The 26,966-nt window shown below is 47.5% G+C and overlaps 1 protein-coding gene across 2 annotated transcripts in view; it reads right to left on the minus strand.

Annotated features, from left to right (window-relative positions):
* The window catches only part of mtss1 (MTSS I-BAR domain containing 1), a 178,918-nt gene that overhangs the window by 33,926 nt on the left and 118,026 nt on the right, over nucleotides 1-26,966 (minus strand). The gene's annotated exons all lie outside the window — the stretch shown is intronic.

Raw genomic sequence — 26,966 nt, forward strand, 5'->3', positions numbered from 1 at the left:
TTCTGTGATGTAAATATTTCCTAACAGCACCTTGAGAGCATTGTCACCACATGGACGGCAGCGATTCAAGAAAGCGGCTCACCACCACCTTCTCAAGGGGAAATTAGGGATGGACAATAAATGCCGGCCTTGCCAATGATGCTCACATTCTGTGAATTAATATAAAAAGAATCTAAACTGACACTTTCAATCCGATATTGAGCTGCCGAACTCTGGATAAAATATCTAACTAAGGCTCCACCTGGCAGATCAGCTGGGGATGTGAAAGATCCCATGACCACTGTAAAGAACAACGGAGAATTCTCCCGATATCCTGGCCAGTCACCAACACGATCAAAATAAACAGAAGACCAGATAAACTGGTCCATTCAAATAATATTTGTGGATCTTTATTGTAGCAGAATGATAGACACAGTTAGAAAGGATTCATTATGTGAAGAGTTTATGATAAGGTGTGACTCTGACACAGATGCCCTGGCACCTACAGGAACGCAGCAGAGCAGAGGCTGGGGAGGAGGGTCAGGGAAGGGGACAGGGGCTCATCCTGCAGCCTGGGGAGGGGGTGTGAGTGAATGCACACCCTGGGGCAGCCCTGACACAGCATCAAGGCCCCTGGGTTTGATCCACAGTTGGTGCAGAGTTAAGAAGGCTGGGGAGGGATCGGCCTGCGATCTCCTTGCTGCCCATTCCCAGTGACTGACTGGAAAGCACAAGGGCATGTTGGCTCAGGGCAGGATGGTGGGAGAGGCCTTCGACAGTCAGCCAGCCCCTCAGCATTGAGGTCTAGACATGGAGGTTAAACACTTGGGAGATTGTGTTCTAATTCCATCCGCTAAATCAAGGTAAATATTTGCAATGTGAACTATTGTTTGAATTTCAGAAACTAACAAACTGCAGGGCAAGGGCAGCTGAAGGAAGTCTCTTTCACCCTGGTGCCCTGATTTCTGTGATCCCCAATGGCAGAAATGCAAATAAATCAGCAGCTTTTGTTTCGTATGAAGGAACTGACCCAGGTTCTAACCTCCAACCCTCACCCCGACTTTGTGCTGCACCAAACAGGTCAGGCCAGTGGGTGGCAGTGGAGAGCCACACGTCTCAGCCACAGAAATCAAACAATGTAGATCATCTCAAAGGCGTGAATTATTCTCTCGCTTAAGTCAACCATTAACTGACTCTTTGCCACAGTGAGAACCCCACCAGGACCAGAGCAAATAATTCCATCCAGGGGGCCTTTATCTCAAGGGGTCTGAATGACAAAGGTGAGGAAATGCTGCTTCAGGTACTCAGAGCTCAGCCCAGACCCCACCTGCAGTAACTGGGTTCAGCTCTGGGCTCCGCACCTCAGGAAGGAGAGATGGGCATCGACAGGGCACAGCTCGGATTCACCCAGAATGATACCAGGGCTGAAAGGGTTAAGTTGTGAGCAGAGGTTTTGCTGAGTCTGGCCTTGTGCTCCCTTGAGTATAGGAGAATAAAGGGTGAGATCTAATCGGTGCGTTTAAGATGATTAAAGGGTTCGATTGGGTCGACAGAGAGAAACTGTTCTCTCTGGCAGTGGTTGGGCGGGGGGGGGGGGAGAGAATTGTGGTGGTAGGGGGGTGGGAGGAGAGCCCAGGACAAGGGAGCAGGACCATAAATTCGAGTCAGGCTCATGGGACTGAATGGCCACCACCTGTTCCTGTGTAACAGCAACTGTGCCGGGTTCCCTCAGCACTGCTCCTCCAACAGTGCGGCACTCTCTCAGAACTGCTCCTCCAACAGTGCGGCACTCCCTCAGAACTGCTCCTCCAACAGTGCGGCACTCCCTCAGAACTGCTCCTCCAACAGTGCGGCACTGTCTCAGAACTGCTCCTCCTAAAGTGCGACACTCCCTCAGTACTGACCCTCTGACAGTACAGCACTCCCTCAGTACTGACCCTCTGACAGTGCAGCACTCCCTCAGTACTGACCCTCTGACAGTACAGCACTCCCTCAGTACTGACCCTCTGACAGTGCAGCACTCCCTCAGTACTGACCCTCTGACAGTGCAGCACTCCCTCAGTACTGACCCTCTGACAGTGCAGCACTCCCTCAGTACTGACCCTCTGACAGTGCAGCACTCCCTCAGTACTGACCCTCTGACAGTGCAGCACTCCCTCAGTACTGACCCTCTGACAGTGCAGCACTCCCTCAGTGCTGACCCTCTGACAGTGCAGCACTCCCTCAGTGCTGACCCTCTGACAGTGCAGCACTCCCTCAGTACTGACCCTCTGACAGTGCAGCACTCCCTCAGTACTGACCCTCTGACAGTGCAGCACTCCCTCAGTACTGACCCTCTGACAGTGCAGCACTCCCTCAGTACTGACCCTATGACAGTGCAGCGCTCCCTCAGTACTGACCCTCTGACAGTGCAGCACTCCCTCAGTGCTGACCCTCAGAATGGCAGCACTCCCTCAGTGCTGACCCTCGGACAGTGCAGCACTCCTTCAGTACTGACCCTCTGACAGTGCAGCCCTCCCTCAGTACTGACCCTCTGACAGTGCGGTGCTCCCTCAGTACTGACCCTCCAACAGTGCAGCACTCCCTCAGTGCTGACCCTCGGACAGTGCAGCGCTCCCTCAGTGCTGACCCTCTGACAGTGCAGCCCTCCCTCAGTACTGACCCTGTGACAGTGCAGCCCTCCCTCAGTACTGACCCTGTGACAGTGCAGCACTCCCTCAGTACTGACCCTCTGACAATGAAGCACTCCCTCAGTACTGACCCTGTGACAGTGCAGCCCTCCCTCAGTACTGACCCTGTGACTGTGCAGCACTCCCTCAGTACTGACCCTCGGACAGTGCAGCGCTCCCTCAGTGCTGACCCTCTGACAGTGCAGCCCTCCCTCAGTACTGACCCTGTGACAGTGCAGCACTCCCTCAGTACTGACCCTCTGACAGTGCAGCACTCCCTCAGTACTGACCCTCTGACAATGCAGCACTCCCTCAGTACTGACCCTCTGACAGTGCAGCACTCCCTCAGTACTGACCCTCTGACAATGCAGCACTCCCTCAGTACTGACCCTCTGACAGTGCAGCACTCCCTCAGTGCTGACCCTCGGAATGGCAGCACTCCCTCAGTACTGACTCTCTGACAGTGCAGCACTCCCTCAGTACTGACCCTCTGACAGTGCAGCACTCCCTCAGTGCTGACCCTGTGACAGTGCAGCACTCCCTCAGCACTGACCCTCTCACAGTGCAGCACTCCCTCAGTGCTGACCCTGTGACAGTGCAGCACTCCCTCAGTGCTGACCCTGTGACAGTGCAGCACTCCCTCACTGCTGACCCTGTGACAGTGCAGCACTCCCTCACTGCTGACCCTGTGACAGTGCAGCACTCCCTCACTGCTGACCCTGTGACAGTGCAGCACTCCCTCACTGCTGACCCTGTGACAGTGCAGCACTCCCTCACTGCTGACCCTGTGACAGTGCAGCACTCCCTCAGTGCTGACCCTGTGACAGTGCAGCACTCCCTCAGTGCTGACCCTCTGACAGTGCAGCACTCCCTCAGTGCTGACCCTGTGACAGTGCAGCACTCCCTCAGTACTGACCCTCTGACAGTGCAGCACTCTCTCAGTACTGACCCTCTGACAGTGCAGCACTCCCTCAGTACTGACCCTCTGACAGTGCAGCACTCCCTCAGCCGTGCACTGGATGATCAGTCTGGATTTTGTGCTCAAGTCTCTGGAGTGGGACCCAAACTCATGCAGCTGTTAACCATTCTGAGCATCTTCCAGTATCTCTCGCAAATGGTCAGTATTAAGATTTGTGTCTAGACAACAAGGGTTGGAGCAATTGGACCACGGCAGCACCACAACCTCATTTGATCTCATCATCATTCAGTCTGCAAACATGTATGTGCAGTGGTGTATGGGTGCAAGCCCCAGGGCTGGCTAACAGACAGGGACTAGAGAATAGAAAGAAACCCTTGAGTGAATGTGTGTGGCTCAGTAAGGCAGCTGAGTCTGTACGCAGTGAACTATCAACACAGCTTTCAAATAAAAGAGTTTTTATCCGGTTATCACTGAACACTCATCATTTGACTAAAAGTAATTGTAGGTTTGTGGAGTCAGGAAACAGAAGCTCATCCAGTGCCTGACATTTATTTCACAGGGTTGCTCTCAATGGAATAAAGTCGAAGATATTAAGAGCTGTGTGTGTACCCAACCTAACCAGTTAGTGATATATCACTAACCTAATCAGTGAGTGGATTATTAACCTGTTTCTGGGGTTGGCTATTTTGAATAACTGAATGTCAGAATGTACAACGATCATTTCTAAATAGATGTTACAAACTTCAACCTATTGGGTCCTTTGCTAAGTAATTAAACCCCACCCACTACTGAGAATCATTCTACCCCAGACAGGTAACATATAGGAAATAATAATGCCCGCTTTTATAGGCACAATATTTGTAAGTGTCTCAAACAATGAGTTACAAAACCCCATAGACACAGCAAGGACACTGTTTAATAGGTAGGATCCACTCAATACTTCATTAATCTTTAAATATTGCTGAGGGAGCTTTAATGTTCGCTTGAGCAGAGATTGACCATCGGTTTAACAGTGCAGCACTCCCCCTCCCCACCCACCCTGATCCCATGCTCCCCCCCCCCCTTCCTGCTGCTCACCATCCCCCTCACCTGCCCACATCCCTACCAGGTGAGGGGGAAAGGAGGGAATGGGAGTGGTAATGAAAATGTTGGATAAAGAGTGGGGTAGTGCAGAGGTAGAGAGCGGGAGGGGTTCAGGGGTGGAGACTATGATTCAGGGTGTGCAAGTGCCCCCACAATGCTAGGGTGAAAGATGGGGAGCAAGAGAGAATATGGAAGGAGATTACAGAACTGGCAGGAGAGGACATGGAGGGGCAAATAAGGGCAAGGGACTGAATGTTAGCACAAAAACAGGTGAGTTGTCAGGTGTTAAATTTTAAAAACCTGAACTCTCTCTCTAACTTGTCACCCCCCAGGTTTAAGAGACAGGTCAGGGGGGGACAACCAATCGGCTAACACAAGGCAGGGTGACAATTTAAATATGGTAATGGGGCCAGCAGGCTCGATTTAATCGGTTTTACAGGTTTAACATTGGTTGGCTGCAATTGGTTGCCATAGGAAACCCAACAGCTGAAAGGAGGCGAGGGCAGCTTCAGAGTGAAGGTAAATTCCTTTACAGCACTGCTTGTGGGCCAAGAGGCAGAGGAGTGTCTCCTTCTGGCCCCCCCAAAGTTCCCACGTCATTGACACCCCTCCCCCCACTATACAAAGTCGCAGGGGTTAGGAAATCTCTATGGATCTGGAATTGGATCTCACCCAGGGCTGGAATTTCAACCTATCCATTCCTACATCCTGTCCGCTAGCTGACTGGAAGTCAAACCTGCCAAATCAGAGTAACTTCCGGATGGGGAAACCTATCAGCAACAAAACCTAGACATGCTGGAACCCAAACTCGACCACACAAGGCAGGATAAACTCCGTCTCTGGGTTCTCAAACTCCACCTTCCCTCCCACCACATAAATAATTCTGGTTAGTATCCAGGCCAAGGAGACCGAGCAGAGTGTGTGTGTATGGATCAGTGGGGTTGTGGAGGGGTGCCGCGGGTGGGGGGAGAGACGGTGAGTGAACAGAGAAAGATTTAATGAGGAACCGGGGAAAACTGAACTGAGATTAAGAGATGTTTCTGAGGAAGACGTGGTTAATAGCTTCAGTGATGAATTATGAATCCTCCACCATGGTTACAATGTGCTGGATAAGGTCATTGTATCTGGATGAAGGGAATACCTTCTCAGTTACAAACTGCAGTTTGTCTCTGCACTCACTATCAATGCACACATTCAGCAAAGAAAAATGCAGTGTCTGAGCTGGGGTTTCATTGTTCTCAGACATGACCTTTACCCCCCACAGGATATGAGGCTGTGTGACACACCATCAGTCTAGTTATGATTAATCTGTGATATTCTGAGGTGGGTGAACAGACCGTCTTCACCTTAAAGTTTCCTCTGAAGTTTCTGCTCCTCATCCCTCCAGGGAATACTCTGGTGTTGAAGGCATATCTGATTGAGATTCTCAGAGGTATTGCTCCCTTCATTATAAAACATCAGCCCCACATGCCTCACCCTCACAATTCATCCAGGATGGAAACCTGAATCACTGCTTCCAACTATGACTCTCCCTCACATGAGCTGTTAAAACCATCTGCCCTCTCAGCGGGAAGTAAAAGATTCCACAGTCACTACTTTAAAGTGTCCTGGTCAATATTGATCCCTCGATCAACATCACAAAATATTATCTGGTCAGTCACATGTTGGTGATTATGGGAGCTTGCTGTGTGTAAATTGAGTGCTACCTCAGAGCCATGACTAAACAAGAACTCCATTGGCTGTAAGGCACTTTGGGATAAGGCGCCATATAAAAGCAAGAGCTGGTGGGAGCATGGGGGTGGAGTGGTTGGAGGTCTGGTGTATGTCTAAGTAGAGTTGGGAGGGGCCTCACTGCAAGCGGAACTCAGATAGCCTTTACCGTACTTTACCACCTGCTGAGAATCCAACAACCTCAACAAACATCGAGGGCAAATTGCACAGGTTCATGGCTCTGTTAAAAACAGACCTACGTTACGTTGGACCTGGACATCTTAGAATACATCATGCATGGTCAACAGCTCCAACTAATATGTAAATAAACACAGCAACAAAACACACCAACAGTGATAGAGAAACAGGGTTTCAGTGATATCAATTGAAGGACAAATATCAGCAAGGACACAAGGGAATATTCCCCTGCTTGACTTCACTTTGTGACTATGGGGTTGTTAGTGCCCAGAGGAGCAGACCAGGCCTCGGTTTAACAATAGCATCTCCGACAGTGCAGCACTCCCTCAGCACTGACCCTCTGGCAGTGCAGCACTCCCTCAGCACTGACCCTCTGGCAGTGCAGCACTCCCTCAGCACTGACCCTCTGACAGTGCAGCACTCCCTCAGCACTGACCCTCTGACAGTGCAGCACTCCCTCAGTACTGACCCTCCGACAGTGCAGCACTCCCTCAGCACTGACCCTCTGACAGTGCAGCACTCCCTCAGCACTGACCCTCTGACAGTGCAGCACTCCCTCAGCACTGACCCTCTGACAGTGCAGCACTCCCTCAGCACTGACCCTCTGACAGTGCAGCACGCCCTCAGTACTGACCCTCTGACAGTGCAGCACTCCCTCAGTACTGACCCTCTGACAGTGCAGCACTCCCTCAGTACTTTAGAGCCAGTCCAGTTTATGAGTTTGAATCCTTGCACTCTGTAGTGAATGGTACCAACTGAACCAAACTGAGTGGATTTACCGACAATCAGATAGTTGATAAGGTGAAATTCAACTCATTAACAAGATTAATCTTGGAAACTTTTTAACCACATAGGAAAACAAGTTTGTGTGTTGTGAGGAGGGTGAGAGGTTCCAGGAACCATCCCTCTGATTAAATCCGAGTTTAAACTAAGAGGAGTGATGGTTTAATCATTCACATATTCAACCGCTCTTTAAAACAGGCAAGAATTTGGAACAAGCTAATTCTGCTGGATCACTGCTGGTATGTGGATTATGGAAAGTAGCTCAATCTCACAGTTAAATCAGATTTGGGTTCTTTTTTGTTTTGTTTTTTCCCAGCAGTGCCATGTGAAAAATCACAGGATCCAGCCTGTCCTGACTGCCTGGTAAACAGGCCCTCACGTGGCTGACCTGCTGACTGGGCAGCTTTATAACAAGGAGCCCAGCTTTCTCACTGAATATTCTGGGCTGTTTGTGCAGGGCGGGAGTTTAGGGGATAATGTGACGCTGCTAACAAGCTCGCAGCTGCCTAATCTGTTACTATAACAACCACATTCCACCAGAGACATCCAGCAGCTTCTGTGCACACATCACAGTCGGTGGGGGGTGGGGGGTGGGGGGGGACATGTTTCCGGCCTGCTTTGGAACACCCAGGCCCGGCCTCCAGTAGCTGAATCCCCTTCTGCCCTGCAAGGCTGGGACTACCTGACAGGACAGTACACTGGTTCTCAATGGCAGGCCCCTGTTCGTCACAACTTCTCCAACCAGGAACTTTCACGTCTCTTCACAATTACTGAGAAATAGCGACTTGGTACCAGACCATTCAACCTCAGCACTCGCACTCAACCTCCAGATCTGCTCCATTCCCATCAACCCCCTTTCTAACCCACTCTTGAATATTGTCTCTGCTTCAACCACTGAACAATAAGGACTGTCGCTTGTTGTAGGCTTTTCGCCAAGAACAAATCTACAGGCCCCTCTCCCAGTTTCTGAGGATAATTCTTGGGATTTCTTCACTCTTCTTGAAGTTTCTTCATTGAGAAGAACTTGAGGGTGGTGCAGTTGATGTCGTTTATATGGATTTCAGCAAAGCCTTTGACAAGGTCCCACATGGGAGAGTTATAAAGAAGGCAAATGCACATGGGATACAGGGTAATTTGATAAGGTGGATTCAAAATTGACTTAGTTGTAGGAGACAGCGGGTGATGACAGAAGGATGCTTTAGTGACTGGAAGACAGTGGCGTACCACAGGGATCTGTGCTGGGTCCCCTATTATTTGTCATTTTAAAAAAAACAACATAGATGACTATATGGGGAGTAGGATTAGTAAGTTTGCGGATGACACAAAGATTGGCTGGGTGGTTAACAGTGAGGTTGAGTGTCTTGGGCTACAGGAAGATATAGACGGGATGGTCAAATGGGCAGATAAGTGGCAGATGGAATTTAACCCTGAAAAGTGAGAGGTGATACACTTTGGAAGGAGTAATTTGACAAGGAAGTATTCAATGAACGACATGACACTAGGAAGTTCTGAGGAACAAAGGGATCTTGGCGTGTGTGTCCATAGATCTCTGAAGGCAGAGGGGCATGTTAGTGGGGTGGTGAAAAAGGCATATGGGACACTTGCCTTTATCAATCGAGGCATCGATTACAAAAGTAGGGAGGTCATGTTGGAGTTGTATAGAACCTTGGTGAAGCCACAGCTGGAGTACTGTGTGTAGTTCTGGTCACCACATTATAGGAAGGATGTGATTGCACTGGAGGGGGTGCAGAGGAGATTCACCAGGATGTTGCCTGGGATGAAACGTTTAAGTTATGAAGAGAGGTTGGATAGACTTGGGTTGTTTTTGTTGGAGCAGAGAAGACTGAGGGGTGACCTGATCGAGGTGTACAAGATCATGAGGGGCATGGACAGGGTGGATAGGGAGTAGCTGTTCCCCTTAGTTGAAGGGTCAGTCACAAGGGGACATAAGTTCAAGGTGAGGGGCAGGAGGTTTGGGGGGGATGTGAGGAAAAACCTTTTCACCCAGAGGGTGGTGACGGTCTGGAATGCGCTGCCTGGGAGGGTGGTGGAGGCGGGTTGCCTCACATCCTTTAAAAAGTACCTGGATGAGCACTTGGCACATCATAACATTCAAGGCTATGGGCCAAGTGCTGGTAAATGGGATTAGGTAGGTAGGTCAGGTGTTTCTCACGTGTCGGTGCAGGATCGATGGGCCGAAGGGCCTCTTCTGCGCTGTGATTCTGTGATTCTCAGTTACCCCTGTACTACAGTTATGGTTGAATTTGGCCCTTTCTCCCTCATATACATGACTCAGTCTTCTTGCTCCAAGATTGAAGGCCCAAATCTTCTGTGTATTTGTGATGAATCTGCTGGGCCCCAGGGATCAGCCTGTTTGCCAAGGTATAAAAGATCACCCAGGACAGGACAGATATCCTGTGCACCCAGGACACTGTGTTAGTTGCACACTCGATTGTTGCAGCTTTTAATTATAAGCTAATCACTGATAATTTTATGCTATTCTCTTTTCCCTGCACAAAGTATTTTTTTTTAAACTTAGGACAGATGGGGCTGCGATTTAAAAACTCATCAGAAAGATTGCAACTCCGACAGTGCGGCACTCCCTCAGTACTGACCCTCTGACAGTGCAGCACTCCCTCAGTACTGACCCTCCGACAGTGCGGCACTCCCTCAGTACTGACCCTCCGACAGTGCGGCACTCCCTCAGTCCTGACCCTCCGACAGTGCAGCACTCCCTCAGTACTGACCCTCTGACAGTGCAGTGCTCCCTCAGTACTGACCCTCCGACAGTGCGGCACTCCCTCAGTACTGACCCTCTGACAGTGCGGCACTCCCTCAGTACTGACCCTCCGACAGTGTAGCACTCCCTCAGTACTGACCCTCCGACAGTGCAGCACTCCCTCAGTACTGACCCTCCGACAGTGCAGCACTCCCTCAGTATTGACCCTCTGACTGTGCTGTGCTCCCTCAGTACTGACACTCTGACAGTGCTGTGCTCCCTCAGTACTGACCCTCCGACAGTGCAGTGCTCCCTCAGTACTGACCCTCTGACAGTACAGTGCTCCCTCAGTGCTGCACTGGAGTGTCAGCCTGGATTTTGTGTTCAAATCTTTGGAGTGGGACTTGAAACTGAGCTCATCGAAGGCGTTATATAATCAAGGAGGTGGCAGATGAAGTTCAATGAGGAGAAGTGTGAGGTGATGCATTCTGGTAGGAAGAGTATGGAGAGACAATATAAAATGAGGGGTACAATTCTTAAGAGGGTTCAGGAGCAGAGGGACCTGGGTGTGTATGTACATAGATCATTGCAGGACAGGTGGAGAGAGCAGTTAACAAAGCACACAGTATCCTGGGCTTTATTAATAGGGGCATAGAGTACAAGAGCTCTATAGGGCACTAGTTAGACCTCAGCTGGAGCATTGTGCACAGTTCTGGGCGCCACATTTTAGGAAGGATGTGAAGGCATTGGAGAGAGTGCAGAAGAGATTTACAAGAATGGCTCCGAGATGAGAAACTTCAGCTATGAGGATAGATTGGAGAAGTTGGGACTGTTCTCCTTGGAGAGGAGAAAGCAAAGAGGAGATTTGATGGAGATATTCAAAATCATGAGGGGGCTGGACAGAGTAGATAGGGAGAAGCTGTTCCCGCTTGTAAAAGAATTGTGAACGAGGGGGCACAGATTTAAAGTGATTTGCAAAAGAAGCAAATGTGATGTGAGAAAAACTTTCACACAGCGAGTAGTTAGGGTTTGAAATTCACTGCTTGGAAGTGTGGTGGGGGCAGGTTCAATCGAGACATTCAAGAGGGCATTGGATGATTATTTAAATAGAAACAATGTGCAGGGATACGGGGAAAAGGCAGGGCAATGGCACTGAGTCCTAAAGCTCATTTGGAGCGTCGGTGCAGACATGATGGGCCGAATGGCCTCCCTCTGTGCCTTAACATTTCTGTGATTCTGTGGAAAAATTGGGCATCCAAATTCAGCAGTTGAAGAGTTAATTCTATCCAGAAATAGAATTTCTGGTCAGCTATATATGAACCAACTAGTCCTGTTGCACCAGTTAAGTGAGGAATTCTTTTCCGGCGTACCCTATAAGGCAGCACAATAAGCAGCGATCTAGTTACACTGGCATTTCTGCCCAAATCTCTATTGCTCTTTGTAAACACTTGTCTCGTTAATGTGTGACCTTTTCAGATCTCAATGGCTTTACAGAGGAAAATATATAAACACATGATATTCATAGCATTTCATCTCTACATCAAGAAATATGCCTCAACTATATACCAAAGCACAAATCATTCCACCACCTCCAAGTCAGGGACAAACTATCAATGAACAATTTCCAAAACGCTCCAATTTTGGTCCATTTTTTTGTACCAGCAGAACTCAAAGCTACACCTAAGATATCAGCAAGAGCTGATGGCTTTGGAGTGAAATCTGTATCACAGTAAATGCCTCAACACACTCCGGGGCTACAACCTTGTCTCTGAGTCGTGTGAGGTGGAGTCAAGCCCATGCCAGAGGCCTGAGCTCAGAATCCAGGCTGACAAAGTCCACATCCTATGAATGAATAAAAGAAACAACTCCTCCAGGGGCTAATAGCCTCCTACTGCTCTTAGTGTTAGTAACTTGTAGACCAGATCCAAACCTGTTCAGAGATTTATACAGGCTGGTTACTCCAAATAAGGCCAAGTGCACACTTGAGTGGCCGTCTCCATTTCCATAGAATCACATTCCTGACCTGAACATATCACGTTTAGGTTCCTGTGCACATTTGAGCCTGTAAAATTTTCCCAATTATAGGAACATAAGAAATAGGAACAGGAGTAGACCTATTGGCCTCTCGAACATGCTCCAATAGTCAATACGATCATGGCTGATCTTCTATCTCAACTCCACTTTTCCGTCTGCTCTCCATATCCCACAATTCCTTAATAACCAAAAATCTATCCAGCTCTTGAATGTTCTCAATGACTGAGCATCCACAGCTCTCTAAGAGTAGGAATTGCAAAGATTCACAACGCTCAGTGAAGAAATTTCTCCTCGTCTCAATCCTAAATGGTTGACCCATTAAGTTTGCCAACCCTCTAGGATGGGCCTACAGTCTCCAGGAATTGTAGACCAGTCTCCAGGACACTGCTATGTGTAACCCTGGAGAAAAATCATCAGGATATTAAATAATTTTCTTTGACCATTTCTCTTTAACAAATTTAAAAATATTGAAAATGGAACAAAAGGCTGTTTGGCCAACAGTCAGGCATCATCCAATTGGGTAATGAGTCTTTTTGCTTTCCAATTGGCGTAGGAAGTCTGTGCGTCACAGGGATGGATGTGTTGGACGTAATGGTTGGAGCAAATCATTTGATGAAACGTCCGGAATACATTTAACCCTACCCCCTATCCTGAGACTGCACCCACTCATTCTTGACTTTCCAGTCAGGGGAAACACCATTTACCCATCCCAAGCCATATAAGGAGGTCTCAATGAGATCCTCTCTCATGCCTCTTAACCCCAGAAGGCATAGGCCCATTCTACTCCATTTTTCTTCATGGAACATTGCAAAATCAGTCTAGTGAACCTTCACTGCACCCTCTAAGGAAAATATATCCTCTAGGTAAGGAGACCAGAACTGTACACAGTACTCCAGTCTTGGTCTCACCAATACCTTACAGTTGGAAAGTGTCCCAGTGAAGTAAAGGTCACCTGCACCATTAATCACTGCATCAATGACAGACAACTACATAACAAAAGCTGGTGTCTCTTGTTTACAGATTCCTTGCAGGAGGAGAGGGGGATGGTGTAGGTCACTTCATGCTGCAACAAGCTGGAAACATCAAACAAACCATATCAAACGTGTAAAACTCAAGACATTCCAAAGTGAGAGTGACGCCATTTCACTCAAACAGTGTTCACACAGAGGAAATAAATTACCCTGAAATAGTCAACTTCAAGGTAATTTACTGTAGGTAAATAGTGTACAAAACCACCTTGTGCACAGCAAGATCGTACAAAGAGTAATGAGAACAATAAGCAGTTAACTGATATTAGGGACAATGGTTATGGGAGGATGATTCCCTCTGCACTTGTGTGGTTCTGAGTTCTGCTGTGGCCCTTAAACCCCACAACCTTCCAACTCAAGCACAGGAGCGCTAACTAACTGAGATAAGCTGATATTTATTGACAATAGATTAGTCCCAACTCCCTATACGACCCTGATCTACCATGAAGGAGCACTGCCCATGGAGCTCTAAATTACAACAGGTCCCAGGACTTTGACCATTGAAGATATTCATTAAAATATGAATTAATTTCATTGACTGAAGCCTGGGCTCAGTGATCCAGAAAGAGAATAAGCTCATCACTAGGAGAACTTGCTTCTAATGGCCAATCCCTGCAGAAGGAAAAAACAACTTTGCATTTGTATAGCACTATTCATAACCTCAGGATGTTCCAAAGCACTTTACAGTTAATTAAATACTATTCTGAAATCTAACCACTGTGGTAATGTGGGAAACACAGCGACAAAACTGTACACAGTAAGCTCTCACAACTAGCGGTGTGACAATGACTAATGACTTTTAAGTGATGTTGGCTGATAAATATTGGCTCCAGTACATCTGGGAGAACCCCCCTGTTCTTCATCAAAAGCAGTCAAGGGATATTTGAAGAGGCCTGGTGCTGGGTTCCCCCATGATACCCCCTCCACTGAACATCTTGCCCTACCCTCACTGCAGCGGCCCACACTTGGGGCGAATTGTGCCCCAGTGTGAGCCAGCACCATCAAAAGAGGAGGGGACAAAACAGAGGTTGTGGGGTGGGGTGGCGTGGATGCTGAGCACAGAAGTTCATTCCATACCCTTAACACTCAATGAAGAAAAGTAACTTTCATCACCCTTGACCGGGTTTGGAATCCATAGGCAGAACCACAAAGCTCGACTTAAAATGTGTTAACGTTCTCTAGTCTGAAGGAAAAGAGAGACTGAGGGTTGGGGATGGGGGGTGAGGGGAAGGGGCCAGGGGAAGAGGGTAGGGCGGGGGGGTGGTAGGGGGTGGTTTATATTTGATTCCAATCACTTTGAAGGGGAATTTTCCAATTCCAGTGGTTAACCAGTAACACACAGATCACCCTTTCTATTGACGATGCTTAGCTACAAGAATATGCTGAAGTGATTCATTGTAGATGCTGTCAGAACACAACCTGAAGGCAAGATATGCCTTACTCGTACTTTCACTTACAAAAACCGAGTCAGCAAGGAAGCTTAAAAATAGAGGGCATGTTAAATCATTTTTAAAACTTATTTTCTAAAGAGAAGCAGTTAAGCATTCGCTCAAAAATAACAGGTGTCAAGATGCTGATGAGGCAGGTGAGGTAATCACTCAAAACGCTGCCTCTCTTTTAGAAACAATGTGTGCTTACCGCTTAATAATAAAATGTCTCGTCTGGGTTTCCAGCTCCCTCAGTCTCCCTCAAGACTCTCCTCACTTTCACAGTCCCCTTCGGTCTCCCTCAGACTCAATTCATCCTCATTCTCCTCACCCTCCAAGTCCCTCAGTCTCTCCTCAGGATCCGCTCGCCTTTTCCCCAGCTACCTTCAGCTCCCTGACACCCAGAACTGACAAACAGAATTTTTCTCCAACTGAACAGTGGGAAGACTGAAGCCATCGTCTTCTGCCTGTGACAAACTCTTCCTCAGTTACCGACTCCATCTCTTTCCCAAACTGTTTGCAACCTCAGTATTACAGTTGACCCCAGGATGAGCTTCAACGTCATATTTGCACTAAGATCACCTATTTCCACCTCTGTAATATAACCCAACTCCATCCTTGCCTCAGCTTGTTGACTGCTGAAACCCTCATCAATTCCTCTGTTACCTCTGCACTTAACTATTCCAACACACTCTGGGCTGGTCTCCCACATTCTACCTCTGGTACCTTTGTCTTTTAATGCAGCAAGTTTTGTTCCTCTATCCCCCCTGTGCTCGCTGGCCTACACTGGCTCCCGGTTAAGCAACGACATGATTTTAAAATCCTAATCGTTGTTTTCAAATAAATGGCCTCACCCATCCCTCTCTCGGTAATCTCCCCCAACCCCGAGATATCTGTGCCCCTCTCATCCTGGCCCTTTGCGCATCTCTGACTTTAATCACTCCATCATTGGCAGCCATGACTTCAGTTGCCTGGGCCCTAAGCTCTGGGATTCCTTCCCTACCTCTCTCTGCTCCTTTAAGATGCTCCTTCAAACCTACAACCAGGCTTTTGACCATTTATTCTAATATCACCTCGTGGCTCAGTGTGAAACGTTGCTTCATTATGTTTCCATGTAGCGCCTTGGGACGTTTTGTTACATTAAAGGTGCTATATAAATACAGGTTGCTGTTGCAAACACTTTGGGACCTCCCGAGGTTGTGAAAGGAGCTACAGAAATCTGAATTCGAAATATTTTCTTTCTAAAGTCTGTCCATGTCAGGATTGAGTCACAAGTGGTAAATATCCAGCCCAATAAAAAACCCAGACCTTCTGCTTCCTGTCCCAAACTGAGCAGCAGAAGCAGAAACTCCCAGTGAGGATTCATTCCAAAGTCAGGAAAATTCTTCTGCAGTCATTTCTCACAGCACCTCTCATGCCCTTTATTAAAACAGCTCAATTAATATTGTTCCTCCATAAACTGAAGGTCACCATCACTTGCTGCAGTATTGATTCGCAAACCACAGTTATTGACTTTGCTGCTCAATGATCACAAACTTGTCATTAATCTATTAACGAATCGCTCAGACTGGATTTGAGCAGGATTTTGTCCGAGTGCGGACCACAAACTGGCTCTCAGTGAATTTCCAATGTTGATTTCTGTAACTAACAGGGATGCTTTCTCATCTTTGTTTGTGAAGGAGGCTAACTACCTGTTCATCCTGTTTAAACCAAGTCAGTAAGGATTGATAGATCATTAAACCAAGATGGGCAGTCAAAGTGCTGTTTTATCTTGGATCATTCAATTGTCTCTGCAACTTTGAAAAATGCAGATATCATCATCCACTTCCAGTAGGGTCTTTGGAGAAGGAACCCCAATCCCCAGCCAATTGTGCCCTCCCTGCCCTGCTCCCTAGCCACCAGCCTAGACAACTAGACAATTACAGTGCCCATTCACCACCCCACTAGCTGCCTCAACCTAGCCCAGCAAGTGAATGAATGTCGAGAGTTACCCCAGGCTTCTTACGCTGGAATCCCATTTATAACCGTGGTGAATATATTTAGAGAAAATGACAAACATTTAGCGAGTTGCTGATTCAGAGGCCACAGACTGCCTGTCAGTGTAATATATCACAAGGTTCCAAGTATCAGCAATGTGTGATGAACAGGCCTCGAGATAGATTTCTGCTGCTGTTTATTTCCCACTTCACCAAGAGAGAGGAAACTTTATTTTATTCCTCATTCAATCCTCTTATTCCCAGTTGATTACAAGTTGTTTTTCTGGCTCTGATTCCAATAGCTAGATTTACAGGATTTATTTAGGATGCAAGTTCCTCCCTTCCCAAAATCTCCAAACCTTCATTGACGAAATTAAAACAGGTATTTATTTATAAAAACAAAAAAATTGCGGACGCTGGAAATCCAAAACAAAAACAGAATTACCTGGAAAAATTCAGCAGGTCTGGCAGCATTGGCGGAGAAGAAAAGAGTTGACGTTTCGAGTCCTCATGACCCTTCGACAGAACTTGAGTTCGAGTCCAAGAAAGAGTTGAAATATAAGTTGGTTTAAGGTGTGTGTGTGTGGGGGGGGGGGGGAGAGAGAGAGAGAGAGAAGTGGAGTGGGTGGTGTGGTTGTAGGGACAAACAAGCAGTGATAGAAGCAGATCATCAAAAGATGTCGACAACAATAGAACAAAAGAACACATAGGTGTTAAAAACAAAAAAACTGCGGATGCTGGAAATCCAAAACAAAAACAGAATTACCTGGAAAAACTCAGCAGGTCTGGCAGCATCGGCGGAGAAGAAAAGAGTTGACGTTTCGAGTCCTCATGACCCTTCGACAGAACTTGAGTTCGAGTCCTAATTTATTGGAAAAAAAAGAAGAGGGAAACAGAAAGGGGATGGGGATGGGGGAGGGAGCTCACGACCTAAAGTTGTTGAATTCAATATTCAGTCCAGAAGGCTGTAAAGTTCCTAGTCGGAAGATGAGGTGTTGTTCCTCCAGTTTGCGTTGGGCTTCACTGGAACAATGCAGCAAGCCAAGGACAGACATGTGGGCAAGAGAGCAGGGTGGAGTGTTAAAATGGCAAGCGACAGGGAGGTTTGGGTCATTCTTGCGGACAGACCGCAGGTGTTCTGCAAAGCGGTCGCCCAGCTTACGTTTGGTCTCTCCAATGTAGAGGAGACCACATTGGGAGCAACGAATGCAGTAGACTAAGTTGGGGGAAATGCAAGTGAAATGCTGCTTCACTTGAAAGGAGTGTTTGGGTCCTTGGATGGTGAGGAGAGAGGAAGTGAAGGGGCAGGTGTTGCATCTTTTGCGTGGGCATGGGGTTGTGCCATAGGAGGGGGTTGAGGAGTAGGGGGTGATGGAGGAGTGGACCAGGGTGTCCCGGAGGGAGCGATCCCTACGGAATGCCGATAAGGGGGGTGAAGGGAAGATGTGTTTGGTGGTGGCATCATGCTGGAGTTGGCGGAAATGGCGGAGGATGATCCTTTGAATGCGGAGGCTGGTGGGGTGATAAGTGAGGACAAGGGGGACACTATCATGTTTCTGGGAGGGAGGAGAAGGAGTGAGGGCGGATGCGTGGGAGATGGGCCGGACACGGTTGAGGGTCCTGTCAACGACCGTGGGTGGAAAACCTCGGTTAAGGAAGAAGGTGGACATGTCAGAGGAACTGTTTTTGAATGTAGCATCATCGGAACAGATGCGACGGAGGCGAAGGAACTGAGAGAATGGGATGGAGTCCTTACAGGAAGTGGGGTGTGAGGAGCTGTAGTCGAGATAGCTGTGGGAGTCGGTGGGTTTGTAATGGATATTGGTGGACAGTCTATCACCAGAGATTGAGACAGAGAGGTCAAGGAAGGGAAGGGAAGTGTCAGAGATGGACCACGTGAAAATGATGGAGGGGTGGAGATTGGAAGCAAAATTAATAAATTTTTCCAAGTCCTGACGAGAGCATGAAGCGGCACCGAAATAATCATCGATGCACCGGAGAAAGAGTTGTGGAAGGGGGCCGGAGTAGGACTGCAACAAGGAATGTTCCACATACCCCATAAAGAGACAGGCATAGCTGGGGCCCATGCGGGTACCCATAGCCACACCTTTTACTTGGAGGAAGTGAGAGGAGTTGAAGGAGAAATTGTTCAGCGTGAGAACAAGTTCAGCCAGACGGAGGAGAGTAGTGGTGGATGGGGATTGTTCGGGCCTCTGTTCGAGGAAGAAGCTAAGGGCCCTCAGACCATCCTGGTGGGGGATGGAGGTGTAGAGGGATTGGACGTCCATGGTGAAGAGGAAGCGGTAGGGGCCAGGGAACTGGAAATTGTTGATGTGACGTAAGGTGTCAGAGGAATCACGGATGTAGGTGGGAAGGGACTGGACAAGGGGAGAGAGAAGGGAGTCAAGATAACGAGAAATGAGTTCTGTGGGGCAGGAGCAAGCTGAGACGATCGGTCTACCGGGGCAGTTCTGTTTGTGGATTTTGGGTAGGAGATAGAAACGGGCCGTCCGAGGTTGGGCGACTATCAGGTTGGAAGCTGTGGGAGGGAGATCCCCAGAGGAGATGAGGTCAGTGACAGTCCTGGAAACAGTGGCCTGATGTTCAGTGGTGGGGTCATGGTCCAGGGAGAGGTAGGAGGAAGTGTCTGCGAGTTGACGCTCAGCCTCCGCGAGGTAGAGGTCAGTGCGCCAGACAACAACAGCACCACCCTTGTCAGCGGGTTTGATGACAATGTCAGGGTTGGACCTGAGAGAACGGAGTGCAGTAAGTTCAGAGAGAGACAGGTTAGAATGGGTGAGAGGAGCAGAGAAATTGAGACGACTAATGTCGCGACGACAGTTCTCAATGAAAAGATCGAGAGAAGGTAAGAATCCAGTGGGAGGGGTCCAGGTGGAGGGAGAATATTGGAGATGTGTAAAAGGATCCGTTGAATGGAGAGAGGACTCCTGCCCAAAGAAGTGAGCCCGGAGACGAAGACGGCGGAAGAAGAGTTCAGTATCATGCCGAGCCCGAAATTCATTGAGGTGAGGGCGTAAGGGTATGAAACTAAGTCCTTTGCTGAGCACTGAACGTTCAGCATCGGAGAGGGGAAGGTCAGGGGGTATAGTGAATACACGGCTGGGGTTGGAATTGGAAGATGGGGTGGGGTCGGAGGGACAGGCAGGGGTGGAGGGTCCTAGATGGGTGTTGGTGTCGATGAGTTGTTGCAGCTTGCGTTCCTTAGCACTTGAGAGAAAGAGAAAAAGTTTCTTGTTGAGGCTTCGGATGAGCCGAAGGATAAAATGAAACTGGGGGCACGCGCAGCTTTGAAAAAGGGTACGGCGGTGCTGCTGGAGGGAGAGGTCGAGTGTGTTCATATGGCGGCGCATGGCACTGAGTGTGGATTTCAGAATGTGACGGGAACAGCAGTCCGAGAAACGTTTTATGTCCCGGAGATACCTGTAATCCTGGTTGGGTTCGAAACATGAGGGGTGGAATTTCAGTTGAAATCCACGTGGGGTAAGTCGGAGACGGAGACAGTCACTGAGAAAGGAGATATGGCTGTGAAAGCGGGTTTTAGTAAACACCTTGTCAAACACTAGGAGAGAAATGGAAAGCAATGAAGGTGAACAAGGCAACAGAGAGATCCGGAAATCTTGTCGCAGAGAGGAACAGAACTTCTTCAAGGAGGTAGGCATTTCTTGAAGAGCAGTGGCAGTCAATTAAACACAGAGATAAAAACAAAAAAACTGCGGATGCTGGAAATCCAAAACAAAAACAGAATTACCTGGAAAAACTCAGCAGGTCTGGCAGCATCGGCGGAGAAGAAAAGAGTTGACGTTTCGAGTCCTCATGACCCTTCGACAGAACTTGAGTTCTTTAACATAGGTGTTAAAGTTGGTGATATTATCTAAATGAATGTGCTAATTAAGAATGGATGGTAGGGCACTCAAGGTATAGCTCTAGTGGGGGTGGGGAGAGCATAGAAGATTTTAAAAATTTAAAAATAATGGAAATAGGTGGGAAAAGAAAAATCTATATAATTTATTGGAAAAAAAAGGAAGGGGGAAACAGAAAGGGGGTGGGGATGGGGGAGGGAGCTCACGACCTAAAGTTGTTGAATTCAATATTCAGTCCAGAAGGCTGTAAAGTCCCTAGTCGGAAGATGAGGTGCTGTTCTTCCAGTTTGCGTTGGGTTTCACTGGAACAATGCAGCAAGCCAAGGACAGACATGTGGGCAAGAGAGCAGGGTGGAGTGTTAAAATGGCAAGCGACAGGGAGGTTTGGGTCATTCTTGCGGACAGACCGCAGGTGTTCTGCAAAGTGGTCGCCCAGTTTACGTTTGGTCTCTCCAATGTAGAGGAGACCACATTGGGAGCAACGAATGCAGTAGACTAAGTTGGGGGAAATGCAAGTGAAATGCTGCTTCACTTGAAAGGAGTGTTTGGGCCCTTGGACGGTGAGGAGAGAGGAAGTGAAGGGGCAGGTGTTACATCTTTTGCGTGGGCATGGGGTGGTGCGACAGGAGGGGGTTGAGGAGTAGGGGGTGATGGAGGAGTGGACCAGGGTGTCCCGGAGGGAGCGATCCCTACGGAATGCCGATAGGGGGGGTGAAGGGAAGATGTGTTTGTTGGTGGCATCATGCTGGAGTTGGCGGAACTGGCGGAGGATGATCCTTTGAATGCGGAGGCTGGTGGGGTGATAAGTGAGGACAAGGGAGACACTATCATGTGTCTGGGAGGGAGGAGAAGGAGTGAGGGCGGATGCACGGGAGATGGGCCGGACACGGTTGAGGGCCCTGTCAACGACCGTGGGTGGAAAACCTCAGTTAAGGAAGAAGGAGGACATGTCAGAGGAACTGTTTTTGAAGGTAGCATCATCGGAACAGATGCAACGGAGGCGAAGGAACTGAGAGAATGGGATGGAGTCCTTACAGGAAGCGGGGTGTGAGGAGTTGTAGTCGAGGTAGCTGTGGGAGTCGGTGGGTTTGTAATGGATATTGGTGGACAGTCTATCACCAGAGATTGAGACAGAGAGGTCAAGGAAGGGAAGGGAAGTGTCAGAGATGGACCATGTGAAAATGACGGAGGGATGGAGATTGGAAGCAAAATTAATAAATTTTTCTAAGTCCCGACGAGAGCATGAAGCGGCACCAAAGTAATCATCGATGTACCGGAGAGAGAGTTGTGGAAGGGGGCCGGAATAGGACTGGAACAAGGAATGTTCCACATACCCCATAAAGAGACAGGCATAGCTGGGGCCCATGCGGGTACCCATAGCCACACCTTTTATTTGGAGGAAGTGAGAGGAGTTGAAGGAGAAATTGTTCAGCGTGAGAACAAGTTCAGCCAGACGGAGGAGAGTAGTGGTGGATGGGGATTGTTCGGGCCTCTGTTCGAGGAAGATGCTAAGGGCCCTTAGACCATCCCGGTGGGGGATGGAGGTGTAGAGGGATTGGGCGTCCATGGTGAAGAGGAAGCGGTTGGGGCCTGGGAACTGGAAATTGTTGATGTGATGTAAGGTGTCAGAGGAATCGCGAATGTAGGTGGGAAGGGACTGGACAAGGGGAGAGAGAAGGGAGTCAAGATAACGAGAAATGAGTTCTGTGGGGCAGGAGCAAGCTGACACGATCGGTCTACCAGGGCAGTTCTGTTTGTGGATTTTGGGTAGGAGATAGAAGCGGGCCGTCTGAGATTGGGCGACTATTTATTTATTTATTTCTTCATCTTACTTCCCACACTGGGGTTTGTACATTCAGCTGAAACTCTTTTCCTCCCCTCTTCAGAGTCAACTGAGGCTCAGAGGGACAACCCTCTCACCTCGGAGTGAGAACATTGTGGGTTCAAGGCCTACTCAAAAGACCCTGAGCCCATAATCCAGGCCGATAATCCCAGTGTAGTCACAAGAACAAAAGGAATAGGAGCAGGAGTAGACCATATGGCCTACTCTTTGAGCCTGCTCCGCCATTCAATATGATCATGGCTGATCTTAGGCTTCAACATAATTTTCCTGCCCGCTCCCTGTATCCCTCAATCTGTCTGTCCCAGTCTTAAATCTTAAATGTATTCAACGATGGAGCATCCACAACCCTCTGGTGTAGAGAATCCTAAAGATTCACAACCCTTTGAGTGAAGTAATTTCTCCTCATCTCAGTCCTAAACGACCGGCCCCTTATCCTGAGACTGTGCCCCCGTGATTTATATTCCCCGACCAGTGAAAACAATCTCTCAGTGTCGACCCTATGAAACCCCTTCAGAATTTTGTAGATTTCAATGAGATTGCCTCTCATTCTTCTAAATTCCAGAGAATATAGAGCCAATTTACTCAGCCTCTCATCATAGAACAACCACCTCATCCCAGGGACCAATTTAGTGAACCTTCAACGCAGTATATCCTTTCTTAAATGTGGAGACCAAAACTGCACACAGTATTCCAGTGTGGTCTCACCAAAACCCTGTACAATTGTAGCAAGACTTCTTTACTCCTGTACTCCAATCCCCTTGCAATAAAGCCAACATGCCATTTGTTTCAAAACAAAAACAGAATTACCTGGAAAAACTCAGCAGGTCTGGCAGCATCGGCGGAGAAGAAAAGAGTTGACGTTTCGAGTCCTCATGACCCTTCGACAGAACTTGAGTTCGAGTCCAAGAACAACTCTTTCTTGGACTCGAACTCAAGTTCTGTTGAAGGGTCACGAGGACTCGAAACGTCAACTCTTTTCTTCTCCGCCGATGCTGCCAGACCTGCTGAGTTTTTCCAGGTAATTCTGTTTTTGTTTTGGATTTCCAGCATCTGCAGTTTTTTTGTTTTTATACCATTTGTCTCCCTTATTGGTTGCTGCACCTGCATGTTAACTTTCTGTGTTGCTTGTACAAGTACACCCAAGTCTCTCTGAACATCCACACTTACAAGTTTCACAACTTTTAAAAAAATATTCTTCTTTTCTATTACGACGAACCCCAAGGAGTCAGAATTGGCAGTTTGTAGGCCAGGGACTACACTTCCTGGCAGCCCTCGGGACTTTCACACATACACTTCCCTGGAAACGGCCGCACATGCACAATTGATGTCTTTCACGTCTTCAGGCCAGGAAACAGCCCTGTGCACATGCGCAGAAGAAAAGTGAAATGGAGCAAAACTGGAGGTAAGGGGCCTGAACTGGAGTGTCATTCGAGAGAAGGTGTCCCAGGGAGCGGGACACCAGGAGGGGAGCAGGGAGAAGGTTTCAAACAAAGAAGATCCCAAACCAGGGAGCGAGGCAGAAACTGGTCCCAGAAGAAGTACCCAGGTAATTGGACAAGGACAGAGATCAAAAACAGATCCTGTTACATAAAGTTGAGAAAAAAGAGCAGAGGAATAGGCTACAAATTAGAGAGAGAGCTGCAGGGAGCAGACTTGAAATAAAGTGGGTTCGAGAGAAACCCTGAAGACCCGAGGAGACAGCCGAAGGTTGGTGACTCCTTATTGCGCACCTTTGGAGAATTGGTGCTCTGCTTAGCATGGCCGAAGGTCTGAAATTGTGCTTGGAAGGTGAAGGTTGAGTGTACACAGAGATCCAAGGGAAAAGAATTTTAGAAGGTGAGATTGAAACCCTGGGGGTGGATTCTCGGTGAAGCCGTCCAAGTGGGATTGACTTGTGGAGAGAATTCCAAAGCGAGTTCTTCGAACCCTTGTGTGAAAGACAGTTTCAGTGAGACTGGTTGGATCACGGTGTAACAAGTGTCTGGGTGGGTTGTTGAGAAATCCATGGAATCTGCTTTGGTCACATCTGTCATTTACTTTGGCATGTGGTGTATCTGACCACAGTTCGCCAGTTGGTTCACATGTACTGCACACTTACCCTGAATATTAGGGTATAAGATAGATATGGTAAATTGGTTTATCTTTCCAAATGTGTATGTGTGTAAAGAGATAGCTGAGGTGAAGGAATAGTGAATATTTGAATCATTTTCTTGTGTTTGCATTGAGATCTTTCCAACCTTTTTGTCTGGTGTAATATATTCATTTTCTTGTTGAATAAATGTGTTTTTTTGTGTTAAAAGTTCATCAGCAGACTCCTATAAATTTGTTCAGAAACCATGCCTCTACAGTTTCTAAGTTAGGATCTACTAAGCCAGGATTCACTCCAGGATCTGAATTGTCCAGTAGTAACATCAGCCGGGATCGTAACACGATTTTTACAACCAAAGTTAATGACTTCACACTTCCCTACTTTATACTCCATCTGCCATCCTGTTGTCCAGTCACCTAACCTGTCTATACCTCTTTGCAGCCTCTCTGTGTCCTCCCCACAGCTTACCTTTCCACCAAGCTTGGTACCATAGCAAACTCTGATACTTACTCTCCTTCTCTTCATCTAAGGATCTATAGATTGCAAATAGCTGAGGCTCCAGCACTGATCCTGCGGCACTGCCTATCAACTTGAAAAAGCTCCATTTATTCCCACTCTCTGCTTTCTATCTGTTAACCAATCCTCTACCCATACCAAAATATTATTCCCAACTCCACGTGCTCTTATGTTCAATATAAACCTTTTGTGTGGCACCTTATCACATGCCTTTTGGAAATCCAGGTATACTATATCTACTGGTTCCCCTTTATCTAACCTACTAGTTACATCCTCAAAAAACTCTAATTTATCAAACAGGATTTTTAAAAATTTATTTACGGGATAGTCAACATTTATTGCCCATCGCTAATTGCCCTTGAGAAGGTAATGGTGAGCTGCCTTCTTGTACCCTGTAGTCCATGTGGTGTAGGTACACCCACAGTGCTGTTAGGGTGGGAGTTCCAGGATTTTGACCCAATGACAGTGAAGGAACAGTGATATATTTCCAAGTCAGGATGGTGAGTGACTTGGAGGAGAACTTCCAGGAGGTAACACCACAGCTTCACATGCCCATAATAAAGTGTTACAGACCTTCGGCTGTCTCCTTGGATCTTCTGGCTTCCCGCAAGCCTATTTTGCTTTAAGTTTGCATCCTGCAGCTTTCTCCCTTTAAGCTTAGAGCCTTCCTCTGCTCCTCGCTCTTCACTTACCAGAACCTATTCCAGACTCCTGTTCTTCCTTTGACGAGAAGGCCTTCCTGGAACTTTCTTTTCTGTCCCATTCCCAGATTTTGGCTTCTTCTTTAGTTTGAGACTTGCTGTGTGTCCCTCCTTTGCTGTTTCACCTGGCAGCTTCTTTCAACTGAACTAAAAAAAACTGCTGTTCTGTGGTTCCCTATCTGTGTGAGCCTCCTGTTGCTAGGCAACAGCACAGATTTTCTACCTTGTGTTTGTTTTACTTTCCCTTTAAGAGTCGTAAAACTTCATTAAATGCAGGCATCTTTTAAAGTGAAACTGAAACTCAAATTCCCCCTTTCTTAACACACACATGCAGAAACACAAATTAAACTTAAAGCTAAACCTCATTCCTAATTCCCACACATACCTATATAACTTAAACTACCTCTAGTTCCTAACAGAGTAAACTAGCCAAGAATATAAAACAAGAGTATAAGAGCTTTTATAAGTATATAAAGAGGAGAGTAGCTAAAGTAAACGTTGGCCCTTTAGAAGCAGAGAAATTATCATGGGGAACAAGGAAGTGGCAAAGGCATCGAACAAATATTTTGCATCTGTCTTCACAGTAGAAGACAGAAGGTTCATACCAGAAATAGATGGTAACATAGGGGCTAAAGAGAGTGGGGAAATTAAAGAAATTACTGTCAGCAGAGAAAAGGTATTGGAGAAACTTGAGGGACTAAAATCTGACAGATCCCCAGGACATGATGGCCACACCCCAGGGCTCTAAAAGAGAGAACTGGAGAGAAAGTGGATGCTCTGGTTATGATTTTCCAAAATTCCTTTGATTATATTGGGAATTGGCAAATGTTCCGCTACTTTTCAAGAAAGGAGGGAGATCGAAAATGGGGAACTACAGGCCAGTTAGCCTAACATCAGTTACTGGGAAACCTGCTGGAATCCATTATTTATCATTTGGCAGTACAGAGCTTGAGTGTTGCTGAAAAAAGACATTTTGTCGAAGTGTTTTATCTTACACTCATCAGGATAATCGCAAGAATACCAACGTCAGGGGAAGCAACAACTTTATATGGTATGAGAAGAGGATGCTGATTGGTTGGCAAGTGGACTCTGATTGGCTGTAGATTATTAATGAAATTTCATCCACTGGCTGGATGAGGTTTCGTTACCGTTTTGTGAAAATTTAATAAATTTTATGAGTTTGTTATTAACATGTCCCATCTTGTGTGACATTGTCACATGAGGGGGACATGTTAATAATTTTAAAATGTCTCTGTTTTTTGACTTTACTTACCTTTCATTAAACTTCCTGAGACAGGACTTTGCCTCAGGGAGCAGTGCGCACTTTGACAGCATAGCGCCTCCTGTTGGGAAGGCCGCTGGCCGGGCCTTAATTGGCCCACCCACTCAAAATGGCGGTGGGCCCCGTTTT

The sequence above is a fragment of the Carcharodon carcharias genome, chromosome 14 (genome assembly GCF_017639515.1).
Source record: "Carcharodon carcharias isolate sCarCar2 chromosome 14, sCarCar2.pri, whole genome shotgun sequence".
Taxonomy (NCBI): domain Eukaryota; kingdom Metazoa; phylum Chordata; class Chondrichthyes; order Lamniformes; family Lamnidae; genus Carcharodon; species Carcharodon carcharias.